Source organism: Vombatus ursinus, unplaced genomic scaffold (genome assembly GCF_900497805.2).
Source record: "Vombatus ursinus unplaced genomic scaffold, bare-nosed wombat genome assembly UNPS02014784.1, whole genome shotgun sequence".
Taxonomy (NCBI): domain Eukaryota; kingdom Metazoa; phylum Chordata; class Mammalia; order Diprotodontia; family Vombatidae; genus Vombatus; species Vombatus ursinus.
The window spans coordinates 30,776,513-30,792,110 of record NW_020954562.1 but is presented as its reverse complement, the minus strand read 5'-3'; the positions used below and the strand labels follow the sequence as shown (position 1 = coordinate 30,792,110).

The 15,598-nt window shown below is 34.6% G+C and overlaps 1 pseudogene; it reads right to left on the bottom strand.

Annotated features, from left to right (window-relative positions):
* Positions 1 to 12,612: 12,612 nt before the first annotated feature.
* LOC114046621 lies at positions 12,613 to 13,367 on the bottom strand (annotated as a pseudogene).
* Between the last annotated feature and the right edge of the window lie 2,231 nt (positions 13,368 to 15,598).

The following is a 15,598-nucleotide window of genomic DNA, read 5'->3' as shown; positions in this document are numbered from 1 at the left end:
CTTAATAGGAATGTATATGTATAGCCTATATCAGATTGTGCACCATCTTGGGGAGAGAGATGGATAGGGAGGGGGAGAAAAAATTAAAACTCAAAAGTTTATGGAAGTGATTGTTGATAAATCAAAATAAATTAATTAACATAAGTAAATAAATAAATTTAGAAGGAAAAAAAGAATGAGTCATTCACCAATTGTTACATCATCAAAGGATATGAATGAACAGTTTTCAGAAAAAGGAATCAAAACTATCTATAACCTATGAAAAATGCTATAAATTACACTTGAGACAAATGCAAATTAAAACAACCCTGAGGTACTACCCCACTCCTACCAGATTGCCTAACATAAAAGGAAAATGACAAATTTTTGAAGGAATATGGAAACTCATGTACTGTTGGTAGAGTTGTAAAATGATTGAAGCAATGTGGAGAACAATTTGGAATTGTGCCAAAAGGGCTATTAAACTGTGAATACCCTTTGACCCAGTAATACCACTACTACTTCTGCATCCCCAAAAGATCAAATAAAAAGGGTAAATGATCTATGTTTCTGAAAATATTTTAGCAGCTGTCTTTATTGTGTCAAAGAAGTGGAAATTGAGGGAAAGCTCATTAACTGAGGAAAGATTGTACAAGGTTGTGCTATATAATTGTGATGGAATACTATTGTGGTATAAGAAATGGCCAGCAGGATCCTTCAAAAAAACTGGAAAGGCTAACATGAACTGAAGCAAAGTGAAAGGAGCAGATCAGAACATTATACATAGTAACAGCAGTATTTATGATGATCAACTGGGAATGACTTAGCTCTTCTCAGCAAATCGATGATCCCAAACAATCCCAAAGAATTTACAATGAAAAATGCTATCCACTCCCAGAGAAAGAGCTGATGGCATTTGAATACTAATGGAAAATATATTTTCTTAAACATTATTATTATTATTATCATTTTTTGCTCTGTATTTTTCTTACAACATGATAAATATGGAAATGTTTTGCATGACTGTACATGTTTAAAATGTATCAAATTGCTTGACTTTTAAAGGAGTGGTAAGGGAGGGAGGGAAGGAGAGAATTTGGAAATTAATATAAAAAACAAGTATTAAAATGTTTGTTTACATGTAATTGAGAAAAAAATTAAATGAAAATTAAATGAAAAAAAGAGTACCTTCTTTGGAGTAACTAGTAGCAAAACCAGAAGGGGCTTATATTTGACCACCAAATGGGACAATAGTTTTAGGATTAAATTTATCACTTGGCCAAGGGTGAGTTTTCCTTACAAAATCTGGAGAGTTTTTGGATGCTGATGACTGGTTTTGATTTACTACAAATCAAAATATAGAAATGTTTTATTTGAGAACCTGATGACATTCTTTGCTCTTAGTTTCCTATCATTCTGTTTCTCACCTTCAGGCTTCCATGACTTTTATTTCCGCATTTTTCCTTTTTCAGTGGTTCCTAAATTTCTGGGATGCAGGTAAATTAAAGGAAAAAAAAATCATATCTCTGGCACCCAGGAGCATGGGTCTCCTCTGTAGCCATCCCACCTGACAGTTGCCAGACCTGAATCTCTAAGTCCTCTCAAACAGGCCATACATATGTCTAGGTCAGGGCCTTTGGACTGGGCACTATTTAAGATAGCCTGGTCTGCAGTGGAGATGTTGGCTTTGAAGGCACATCATCTGCCTTGAATTTAATAGGTTTTAAGTAAGGCAATATCAAGTGATAGTAATTATCAAATATAGCTAAGCAATAGGGCTCATAATAGGAGGAAGGGGATCCAGTCAAAAGAAAACTGAATTTTCAATCAGATGACATGAGTTCAAATTACTATTAATCTCCATGCTATTGGTTCTAAGCTGGCAAAGTAAGTCAATCTCTCTGTGTCTCAGTTTCCTCATCAATAAAGTTAGGGAGGAGGTGATAGACTGGGTGACCTCAGGTCTGAAACTATTTTCTTGTGAAGTGTAAAATGAGAAAGTTTGGATTACGTGGATTCTAAGATCCTTTCTAACTCCAGATCTATAATCCCATGATCATAAATGATCATAAATAATAAATAAATACCCCATCCAAATATCAATTTAAATAAACATAAAAATGTAGGATTTTTCTACACTTGGCAATGTCATAAATGACATTTGTCACCTCTAGCTATTTGGAATTAAGTTTGGGGAATAATAGTTTAGCCTCTTTCATTCATGGGCATAGATAGCAAAAGGTCTCAGAAGATAAGTAACAATGAGTTATGCAACTGGACTTGGGAAACAACATTCTGTTATTGCTTTTTGAGTCTACTCAGTTCAAAACTAGTTTGTCACTTAAAAATGAACAAATTAGAATTGATGATCTTGATGTCCCTCAAATCTGACAAAGAACTTGGGATGTAAAAAGTATGATTTTGCTTCGAATAATAAGGTAGCCCTAAGGAACAGACTATTGAGACACCAATCATAAGGAAAAGAATTCCATGTGATTTGACTAGACTGGAAGCAGCAGAAAGGACATAGTGCATATGCAAGATCTCCTCAATCTAACAAAAACTTGATCACAAGAATATTAGGTTTTGGACCTCTTTTGTCCATTTCACCCAATTTTCTAACTATTTCTTCTTCCCCCTCACTAAAACCCTTCCCCTTCCTTTCAATTTCTCTTTCTCTGTGTATCCATATCCCTTTCTCTCTGTGTCAGTCTTTCTGGGTTTCTGCCTCTGTATCTCTATTTCTCTCTGTCTCTATCTTTACCTCTGTCTGTCTATGTCTGTGTCTTTCTCCTCATCTTAACCCTCAAGCACCATCCCTGCCATTACATTTTCCTATGCTGAAAACTCTGATAGCCAAATGGTCAGCATATGCTAGAGACTTTTCATCTAAGAGAATGCTAAGTGAACAAGAACTCATAATAATAGTTGACTTCTATGTACAAATTTATGGCTTGAAAAAGGCTTCACATACATCATCTCACCTACTCAGAATAGCACTAAGAGGTCACAGTAATTCCCATTTTTCCAATTAGGGATCAGAGGTTCAGAGACATTAAGTATCTTGCCTGTAGTCACACAAGTAGTAAGTATCAGAAGCCAGTTTTTAACCCAGGGCTCTCCTGAATCCAGCAAGTTTCTTTTTTTCACTTTTACACTGCCTTCACTAGGATCCAGGGCCACAAAAACTCTTTAGCAAGTGAAAGAACAGGAGATGTTTGCTTCTTTCTCACTCTAGGAACTATTAGAACATAGGACTATAGATTCAGTGTTGGAAGGGATTTTAGAGATTATTGAGTCCAACTCTCTCATTTTATTTATTTATTTTTCTTATTCTTCTTTTTAATTTAGTTTTCAAAATTCTCTTCTATAAGACTTTGAGTTCTAAATTTTCACCCTCCCTCCCATTCCACCTTCCCAAAACAGCATGCTATTATAGGCTATAAATGTATAATCATGTTAAACATATTTCCATATTAGTCATGTTGTGAAAGAAGAAGCAGAACAGAAGGAAAAAAGAAAACATGAGAAAGAAAAAGAAAGAAAGAGAGAAAATAGTATGCTTCAATTTACTATTCATACTCCATAGTTCTTTCTCTGGATGTAAGATAGCATTTTTTCATCATGACTCTTTTAGAATTGTCTTAGATCATTGAATTGCTGAGAAGAACTAAATCTATCAAAGTTGGTAATCACACAATGTTGTTTTTACTGTGTGTTATGTTCTTTTGGTTCTAGTCACTTCACTCAGCATCAGTTCTTATGAGTCTTTCCAGGTTTTTTTTTTTGAAAATCGCCTGCTTATCATTTCTTATGGAATAATAGTAATCCATTAAATTGATATACTACAACTTCTTCAGTCGTTTCACAATTGCTGGACATTCTCTCAATTTCTAATTCTTAGCCACCACAAAAAGAGTTGCTATAAATATTTTTGTACATATAGATCCTTTTCCCTTTTTTAATGATCTCTTTGAGATACAGACCTAGTAGTGGTATTGCTGCATCAAAAGACATGCACAGTTGTATAGCCCTTTGCACATAGTTCCAAATTGTTCTACAGAATGGTTGGATCAGTTCACAACTCCACCAACAATGCATTAGTGTTCCAGTTTTCCCACATCTTCTCAAACATTTCTCATTTTCCTGTTTTGTCATGTTAGTTAATCAATATGTGTAAAGTGAAACCACAGACTTGTTTTAATTTGCATCTGTCTAATCAATAGTGATTTAGAGCATTATCTCATATGTCTACAGATAGCTTTAATTTCTTCTTCTGAAAACTGTCCATATCCTTTAACCATTTATGAATTGGCAAATGACTTGTATTCTTATAAATTTGTCTCAGTTGCCTATATATTTTAGAAATGAGGATTTATTAGACACTGGTTGTAAAAATTCTTTTCCAGTTTTATACTTCCCCTCTAATCTTGGTTGAACTAGCTTTGTTTGTGCAAAATCTTTTTAATTTAATGTAATTAAAAATTGTCAATTTTACATTTCATAATGTTCTCTATTTCTTGTTCGGTCATAAATTTTTCTGTTCTCCACAGATCTGACAGGTAAACCATTCCTTGCTCTCCCAATTTGCTTCATGCCTAAATCATGTACTCACTTTGACCTTATCTTGGTTTACAATGTAAGATATTAGTCTATGCCTACTTTCTGCCATAAATATTTTTCAGTTTTCCCAGCAGTTTTTATCAAATAGTGAGTTCTTATTCCAGAAGCTGGAGTCTTTGGGTTTGTCAAACAGTAGATTACTATAGTCATTGACTACTTTATCTTGTGTGTCTAACCTATTCCACTAATCTATAACTTTATTTCTTAGCCAGTACAAAGTAGTTTTGATGATTGCTGCTTTATAATACAGTTATAGATCTGGTGTGGCTAGGCCACCTTCCCCAGCATTTACTTTAATTAATTACCTTGATATTCTGGACTTTTGTTCTTCCAGATGAATTTTGTTCTTATTTTTTTCTAGCTCTATAAAATAATTTTTGGTAGTTTGATAGGTATGGAACTGAATAAGTAAATTAATTTAGGTATAATTGTCACTTAGCTTGGCATACACATGAGCAACTGATATTTTTCCAATTATTTAGGGCTAACTTTATTTGTGTGGAAAGAGTTTTATAGTTGTGTTCATATATTTTCTGGGATCGTCCTGGCAGGTAGACTCCTAAATATTTTATATTGTCTACAGTTACTATAAATGGAATTTCTCTTTCTATCTCTTACTGCTGAGCTTTGTTAGTAATATATAGAAATGCCAATGATTTATGTGGGTTTATTTTATATCCTGAAACTTTGTTTAAGTTGCTTATTATTTCAAATAATTTTTTACTTCATTCTCTATGATTCTCCAAGTATATCATCATATCATCTGCAAGACAGTGACAGCTTTCTTTTGTCATTGCCTATTGTAATTCCTTCAATTACTTTTTCTTCTCTTATTGCTAAAGCTAACATTTCTAGTACAATATTGAATAACAGTGGTGATAATGGACATTCTTTTTTCACCCCTGAAATTGTTGGGAATGCTTCTAGCTCATTCTCATTGTATATAATGGTTGTTGATGGTTTTAGATAGATACTTTTTATCATTTCAAGGAAATCTCCATTGATTCCTATGCTCTGTAGTGTTTTAATAGGAATGGGTGTTGCACTTTTTCAAAATCTTTTTCTGCATATATTGAGGTAATAATATGATTTCTGTTAATTTTTATTGATATGGACAATTATGCTAAAAGTTTTCCTAATATTGAACCAGCCCTGCAATCCTGGTATAAATCCCACCTGGTTATAGTGTATTATCCTTGTGATAAGTTGCTATAATCTCTTTCCTAATATTTAATTTAAAAATTTTGCATCTATATTAATTACAGCAATTGGCCTTTCTCTGTTTTGTCTCTTCCCAATTTAGGTATGAGCACCATATTTGTATCAAATAGTTTGATAGAACACCTATTTTTCCAAATAGTTTTGATTGTATTGGAATTAATTTTTCTTTAAATGTTTGGTAGAATTCACTTATAATTCCATTTGGCACTGGTGATTTTTTCTTAGGAAATTCATTGATGGTTTGTTCAATTTCTTTTTCTGAAATGTGGTTATTCAAGTATTTTATTTACTCTTCCATTAATCTGGGCAATATATTTTTTGTAAATATTCATCCATTTAACTTATGCTGTCAGATTTATCAGCATACAGTTGGGCAAAATAGCTCTTAATTATTGTTTTGATTTCCTCTTCATTGGTGGTGAATTCACCCTTTTCTTTTTGATACTGGTAATTTGGTTTTCTTTTTTCTTTTTTTAATTAAATTAAGCAAAGGTTTATCTATTTTATTGTCTTTTTTCATAAAACCAGCTTTTAGTTTTCTTTATTAATTCATTTTTAAATTTCAGTTTTATTAATCTCTCTTTTAATTTTCAGAATTTTTAATTTAGTATTTAATTGGGGATCTTTAATTTATACTTTTTTCTAGCTTTTTAGTTGCATGCCCAGAGTTTCTCTTTCTCTAATTTATTCATGTAAGCATTTAGAGGTATAAAATTTCCCCTCAGAACTGTTTTGGCTACATTCCATAAATGTTGGTATGTTGTCTCATTATTGTCTTTCTGTTAGGTGAAATTATTGATTCTTTCTATGATGTGTTTGACCCACTCATTCTTTATGATTAGATTATTTAGTTTCTAATTACTTTTAGCCTATCTTTCCAAGACCATTTATTACATGTAATTTTTATTGCATCATGATCTTAAAATATTAATTTCATATTTCTGCCTTTCTTTATTGATTGTGAGATTGTTATGCCCTAAAACAAGGTCAATTTTTATGTAGGTGTCATTTACTGCTGAGAAAAAGTATATTTCTTTCTATCCTCATTCAATTTTCTTCAGAGTTCTACCATACGTAATTTTTATAAGAATCTATTCACCTCGTTAGCTTCTGTATTTACTTTGTGGTTAGATTCATTTAGTTCTGAGAGGTTGAATTTGAGGTATAGTATATAGTTTTGTTGTCTATTTTTTCCTGTAACTCACTTAACTTCTCCTCTAAGAATTTGGATGCTATACATTTGGTGCATATATGGTTAGTATTGATATTATTCCATTGTCTATGCTCACCTCCCCCCCCCTTCTTTCCCTCTACTGTAATAGGCCTTTGTGCCTCTTCATGTGATGTAATTTACCCTTTTCTGCCTCCTACTTTCCTCTCTGCCTAGGACAATCATTTCTTTTTCACCCCTTAGTTAATTCATTCTTTTTACTATCACATCAAAATCAACTTATAAGTACACCCTCTGTCTATGTATACCCCTTACAAATGTCATAAGAAAGAAATAGTTCTTACACCCAAAGGGCTATAAAAATGTGCATACCCTTTGACCCAGCAATAGCACTTCTAGGGCTATATCCCAAAGAGATCACACAAATGGGAAAAAAACCCACATATACAAAAATATTCATAGCAGCTCTTTTTGTGGTGGCAAAGAATTGGAAATTGAGAGGGTGCCCATCAATTGGGGAATGGCTGAGCAAGTTGTGGTATATGAATATGATGGAATACTATTGTGCTATAAGAAATGATGAACAGGCTGACCGCAGAAAAACCTGGAAAGACTTGTATGGTCTGATGCTGAGTGAAGTGAGCAGAACCAAGAGAACATTGTACACAATAACAGCCACATTGTGTGATGACTAATATTGATAAACTACATATCCAGAGGCTTTGTGATGGAAAATGTTATCCACATCGAAAGAAAGAACTATGGAAGTTAAATTGCTATTTTTTTTCTCTTCTGTTGAGTTTTGTTGGTTCCTTCTATTGGTTTTAACTTTTACTTACAACATCACTAATGTGAAAATATGTTTAATGTGAATGTAAATGTATAGCTTATATCAGATCTTGGGGAAGGTGGTGGGGAGGAAGGGGTAGAAAAATTTTAAACTCAAAAGCATATGGAAGTGATTATTGATAAATCAAAATAAATTAATAAAAAATATTTTTCTCGTAAAAAAAGAAAGACACAGTTCTCAAGAGTCATAAGTATTGTATTCCCCTGTAGGGTTGTAAACAGTTTAATCTTATAGGCAACCTGTTTTTTTTTTCTTTCCTGTTTGCCTTTTTATGCTTCTCTGGATTCTTACATTTGAAGATTAAATTTTCTGTTGAGCTCTGGTTTTTTTCATCAGGAAAGTTTGTAAGTCCCCTATTTCATTGAATGTTTGTCTTCTCTCCTGAAAGATTATGCTCAATTTTGCTGGGTAACTGATTCTTGGTTTTAACCAAGCTCCTTTGCCTTCTGGAATAGCATATTCCATGCCCTCCGATCCTTTAATGTAGAAGTTGCTACATACTGCATAATCCTGACTCTGGTTCCATGATATTTAAATTGTTTCTTTCTGGCTCTTTTCAGTGTATTTTTCTTGACTTGATTATTCTGAAATTTTTTTAGACTATTCTTTGGAGTTTTGATTTTGGGACCTCTTTTAGGAGAGGATTAATGAATTCTTTCAATGATTGTTTTACCCTCTGATTCTAGAACTTCATAGGAGTTTTCCTTTATAATTTCTTGAAAGATGCTCTCCAGGCTCCTTTTTTGATCATATCTTTCAGGTACACCAATAATTCTTAAATCATCTCTCCTGAAGTTGGAGTCAGGAAGATCTGACTTCAAATACTGCTTCAAAACGTTACTAACTGCCTGACCCTTGACAAGTTAATCTTTTTCAGCCTCAATTTCCTAATTTATAGAAGGGGAATAGTAGTAGCACCCATCTTCTAGGGTTGTTATGAGGATAAATGAGATTATGTTATAAAACAATTTAATTCTTAAAGATAGGCATATATATATATATATAAAGAAATGGTAGTTATTGTTATTGTTGTTGTTGTTGTTATCTTATAATTACTGTGTGAACCTGGGTAAATCCCTTGACCCCTCTGAGTTTCCCTTTCCTCATCTATAAAATGAGATGACACTGGTACTTATTTCACACTTTGTCTTTGGAGGATTAAAGAATGTAATGTATGTAAAGTGCTTTCTAAACTTTTAATGTACTATATAATTAGAACCAAAAGGGGCTGTTCCACATGTATGAGCTACTTCATTTCTAAATATATTATCTCATGCTTTTTCATTCAGTTCTTCTCTCCCTCTTCTCTAACAGTGACAAAAACCAAGTAAGACTTAGGTCAGATAACAGTTTATTAATGAAATTCTATCCTATTGTCTGGAATATTTAGATTTCACACTTCAGGTTTACCCATATGAATTACAACCTAATTAAAAGAAATCACTTTTGATGGATTCATGTTGATCTAGACATTTCCCAGAAAGTCTCCATGCTTTTGTAACATCATTATTTCATCCTCTCTCTTGAGCTTCCCTACCCTCTTTCATCATTTTTTTTATTTAGTGGGACTCAGACATCACCAGTATTCTATTGTCCACAGGCTTTGTAGCCTGGGAATGGAGAGTTAGTTGTTCTCTCAGTCTCTTCCTAGAGCAGTGACAATAACAACAATGAAAAAAAAACTTTACCTAATTATTTATTATATTAGGAGAAGATGGGACTCACTGGAAAAGACCTTAATGTTAGGGGGAAAAAAGAGAGCCTAGATATCATCTTTCAAGAAATTATCAAGGAAAACTGTCCTGATATTCTAGAACTAGAGGGTAAAATAGAAACTGAAAGAATGCACCAATCACCTTCTGAATGAGATCCCAAAATGAAAATTGCCAAGAATATTATGGCCAAATTCCCAAGTCAAGTTCCCAAGTCAAGAAGAAAATATTACAAGCAGCCAGAAGGAAACAATTCAAGTATCATGAAGCCATAGTGAGGACAACCACAAGATTTAGCAGTTTCTACCTTAAAGCATCAGAAGGCATAGAATATGATATTCTGGAGGACCAAGGAACTAGGATTACAACCAAGAATCACCTACCTAAATAAATTAATGAATGAATGGATGAATGAATGAATGAATGAACAAATAAGCTGAATACAGTCCTTCAGGGGAAAAAAATTGACATTCAATGAGATAGAGGACTTTCAAGCATTTTTGATGAAAAGACCAGAGCTGAACAAAAAATTTGACTCTCAAATACAAGACTCAAGAGAAGCATAAAAAGGTAAAAAGAAAAAGAAAAGGGAAATCACAAGGGACTTAATAAGGTTAAACTGTTTACATTCCTATATGGGAAGATGATATTTGTAACTCATAAGACCTTTCTCATTATTAGTTAGAGGGAGTATATATAGACAGAGTGCACAGGTGTGAGTTGAATGTGAAGGGATGATATCTAAAAAAATAAAATTAAGAGGATGAGAGAGGAAAAAGAGTAAGGGAGAGCTAGACTGGGGTAACTTATCTCACATAAAAGAGGCAAAAAAAGGCTTTCACAGTGGAGTGGAAGAGAAGGAAGGTGAGGGGAAGTGAATGAATCTTGCTCTCATCAGAATTGGCTCAAAGAGAGAATAACATACATGCTCAATTGGGTATAGCAATCTATTTTACCCTACAGGAAAGTGGGAGATGAAGGTAGGGGTAATAGAAGGGAAGTCAGATTGGGGCAGGGGGTAGTCAGAAGCAAAACACTTTTGAGGAAGGACAAGGTGAAAGGAGAGAGAACAGAATAAAGGGAGGGGGGATAGGATGCAGGGAAATACAATTAGCAACAGTAACTAAAAAATAAAAATTTGAAGCAAGTTTCTCTCAAGAAGGCCTCATTTCTCAAACATATAGAAAATTAAGTCAAATTTATAACAATAACAGCCATTTCACAATTCACAAATGATCAAAAGATATGATAAATTTTCGAATGAATTAATCAAAGCTATCTATAGCCATATGAAAAAATACTCTAACTCATTACTGATTGGAGAAATGCAAATTAAAACAATTCTGTGGGCAGCTAGGTGGCGCAGTAGATAGAGCACTGGCCCTGGAGTCAGAAGGACATGAGTTCAAATCCAGCCTCAGGTATTTTGACACTCACCAGCTGTTGGACCCTGGGCAAGTCCACAAATGCCTAAAAACAATTCTGAGGTACTACTTCATAACTATTAGATTGGGTAACAGGATAAAAAAGGTAAATGACAAATGTTGGAGGGGATGTGGGAAAAATGAGACATTAGTGCACTGTTGGTGGAGTTGTGAACTAATTCAAACATTCTGTAGAGCAATTAAGAACTATGCTCAATGGGCTATAAAACCATGCAAGCCCTTTGACCTAGCAATACAACTACTAGATCTGTATCCCAAAAGAGGTTTAAAAAAAGGAAAATGACTTATATGAACAAATATATTTAAAACAGCTCTTTTCTGGTGGCAAAGAATTAGAAATTGAGTGTATGTCCATCAACGGGGAATGACTGAACAAGTTACGGTATGTGCTTATAATGGAATACCATTGCACTATAAGAAATGATAAGCAGGATACTCTCAGAAAAACCTAGAAAGACTTGCATGGGCTGATGCAAAGTGAAATGTACTGTGTACAAAGTAATAGCAGTATTGTAAGATAGTAAGCTGTGAATGACCTAACTATTCTCAGCAAAAGAATGATCCAAGATAACTCTGAAGGACTTATGATAAAAAATGCTATCCATCCCCAGAGAAAGAACTGATGGTCTCTGAATATAGATTGAAGCATGCTTTTTTTAACTTTATTTTTCTTGAAGGTTTTTTTGGCTGTTTTATTTCACAACATGACTGTTATGGTTATGTTTTGCATGCTACACATATATAACCTACACTGAATTGGTTGCTTTCTTAATGAGATAGGCTGGAAAGGGAGGAAGGGAGAAAATTTGTAACTCAAAGTTTTGAAAAAAGAATGCTAAAAATTGATTTTACATGTAACTGGGGAAAATAACATACTAAATAAAAATAAAATAAAGTAAAAAAATACAAACTATATTAGTTTTTAGGGATCCATGAAAAAAGACATCTTTATTTTCACCAACTTTGGTTTCCTTCATAATGCTATATATTTTATTAATTTCATTTAGAAACATTATTCTGAGATGGGGATTATGAGCTTTACCAGACTGCCGAATGGGGTCCTTGACACAAAAGAGGTTAATAACCTTTTTTTTCTATGAAAAGACATATATGTACATGCAGGTAGGTGGTATAATAGAACTCTGGGCCTAGAGTTAGGAAGGGCTGAGTTCAAATTTGTACTCAGACACTTACTAGCTCTGTGACTTTGGACAAATTACTTAACCTCTGTCTACTTTATTTTTCTCAACCTTAAAATGGGGATAATAATAGCACCTATCTCCCAAAGTTATTGTGAGGATCAATTGAGATAATATTTGTAAAGTGCTTAGCATGGTGTCAAGCAAGTAATAGGCACTATATTGCACTAGTTATTGTTGTTACATATATTTAGTAAACTCCAGTGGCTCCCTATCACCAAATTTCTGGATCAAATATAAAATTCTCTCATTGGTATTCAAAGCAATTCATAATTTGCCTCTACCACCCCCACATCTTTGAAGTCTATAATTTATTCATTTATTTATCATAGGCATTTTTGATAACAGTCCATTAGAAAAATAATCATGGTAGTTCATTATTATTAGTTATTAATTATTATTATTAGAATCATTAGTTCATTCTTCTAATAAATCTATTGACTTCATCTTCCCTGTTTACAGCATCTCCACTTTCCTCAGTCTTTTTCTTCATTCCACCCAATGGGAAAGATAATTTGACTGACTGTTAGACATTATGGACAGTTTTTAAGTGCTTGTCAGCAACATAGATCTTGTGGATCACATCCTCCATGCAATTAATTCCACATTTGCCAAGAGATTGTACAATAAGGGCCTTATCAATCAGGATAATTCTGTTTCTTGATCTTGCCACTACCATGTTGGTAAATCAAGTCATTCACAGACTGCAGGTTTGGGTAACCCCATGCAATGTATGATACCACAATCCTCAGGATGCTAATTGAAACTTTGTTGACATTAATAAAAGTGCCATTGAAGATCTGACAAAGATGGAAAAGCTGTAATACTTTAGGGACCTTTGGCCTAATGCCATTGATAGCTCTGATTATAATTGCAAAAGTTAATTTGGGTTCCTCAGGTATGTATTCCTCAGTGGCTAGTGTTTAATGACATTTTAGACCATTGAATTTCACTACAGTATAGGTGTTTGTAATCCTTATGGTTGGCTTTAGTTTTCATAGATAACCTTTCTCCATATTTTACACAACTTTTTTTTAATAACCATTTTCTTCTTCAGTGCTTCTTCAGTGAGGGATTCAGTACTGCAAAGGCCTTTCACTTTTTCAAAGTTGATTCTGTAAGAAATGACATCTTTTCTCCTATGCCTGCCATGATTCCAGTTGGAAAAAGGGGGCTTTTCCAGTCTTCAGACATCTTACTCACACCAATCTTCTTTGAAATTCAGTAACATTGTCCTCCTTGTTGCTTCTCAAATAAGACACTCCGCCTCTGAACTCTAAACATTTTCTTAGACTGTCCTTTACAACTTGAATGTTCTCCTTTCTCATCTCTGCCTCTTGGCTTCACTGGATTTCTTAAAGTCTCAGCTAAAATCCTAATTTCTATTAGAGGCTTTTCCTGATTCTCTTTAATGTCAGTGCCTTTTCTGTCCTGGTATCTGCAATTTATCTTGTTTACACATAGTTGTTTATAGATAGACTCTCCCATTAGACTGTGAGCTCCTTAAGAGTAGGATGTGCCTTTTGCTTCCCTTTTTTTTGAGTCCCAGTGCTTAGCACAGTGCTTGGCACAAAGTTGGCACAGTTTTTTGGCACAAATAAATGCTTCTTGACTGAATTACATAAACACCCAGACACATATTACATGGGACCAGAGACACAAGGTAGATATTCAAATGATATAATCCAAGAGGGAAAGAACATTTCATATTACCAAACTCCTGAAAAAACAAAGTGATTCTCCTCTGTGGGAGAATTATAGCAGAAGAATATATTGGAATATATTAACACCATAAAATAACAAAATAAAAATTTCAGAAGAAATTCAGAAGACCTCTACAAACTAAAACAGCTGACTGAAATAAGCAGAACTAGACACATTTATACAATCGCAATATTATAGAGGGGGAAAAAAACAACTTAAAGGATTTTAGATCTCTGATCAAATTAATGACTGATGATAGTTCTGAAAATGAAAATGAAAGACTAAAAATGAAGTAATCTACTTAACTGTCAGAGAAGAGGTAGAGACAGCAAGTCAAATGAGAAAAATGTTCCTTGGACATAGTCAACATAGGGATTCATGAGAGGCAGAGCCAAGATGGCGGAGTAAAAGCAGTGACTCGCTTGAACTCTCCCCCAAACCCCTCCAAATATCTATAAAAAAATGACACTAAAATTCTAAAGCAGCAGAATCCACAAAAAGACAGAGTGAAACAAATTTACAGCCCAAGACAGCATGGATGGTTGCTCAGAAAGGTATATCACACCAGGTGGGGAGAAGAGTGCAGTTTGGTGTGGGCGCTCAGGCAAGGCAGGCCTGGAGCAGGCCTCTGAGGACTGAATTGTGGGCAACTATGGTGGTTTCCAGACTTCTCAACCCACTAATGTCATAGACAACTTAGAAAGTCAATGGGAAAAGTCCGTGTCTGCGGTAAGAGAGAGAAGCTCTTTCCCAGCTCCAGTCCCAGAACTTGGCCTTGGGGCAGAGGCTGCTTCCAGAGCTTCAGGCCCACAGACTGAGGGGGAATCAAGTGGCTGATCAGAGGGGGATTGCAGGGATCTCTTTGCTGGTGCTGGGGCAGGATTCCATTGCTTTGATGGTGCTTAGACCTGGGTCACAGTTCTGGGTGGTGGTTCTGGGGCAAGGAGGAGCACTGGTGTGGTGGAGCTTGTAGTGGCTGTGGAGAGGAAATCACCTCTCAGTTCCAATACAGAAAAGAGTGCTTGTGGTCACTCATAGACCAGAGCACAGGCCAGGAAAGGAGTAAACACCTCACCCTTGATCATAGCACCTCAGAAGAACTGAAAATTTACAGGTCCCTAAAAGTATCTCTGAAAACAACTGCACAAAACCCCTGAAGCTTTGGACAGCACATTTTCCACATTGAAAGCACAACCCTATCTTAAAAAAAGAGTTTATAACTCGAGTAATTGGCTGAGATCATGAGCAAGCAGTCCAAAAAGAGTCAGACCATAGAATCTTACTTTGGTGACAAAGAAGGTCAAAATATACAACCAGGAGAAGACAACAAAGTCAAAGCTCCTACATCCAAAGCCTCCAAGAAAAATATGAATAGGTCCCAGGCCATGGAAGAACTCAAAAAGCATTTTGAGAAGCAATTAAGAGAAGTTGAGGAAAAAACTGAGAGTGATACAAGGAAATCCTGAAAAAAAAAACAAGTTAACAGCTTGCTAAAGGAGACCAACAAAAATACTGAAGAAAATAACACTTTAAAAAAATAGCCTAGGGGCAGCTAAGTAGTGCAGTGGATAGAGCACCAGCCCTGCAGTCAGGAGGACCTGAGTTCAAATCTGGCCTTAGACCAAACACTTGACACTTACTAGCTGTGTGACCCTGGGCAAGTCACTTAACCCCAATTGCCTAAAAAAAAAAAA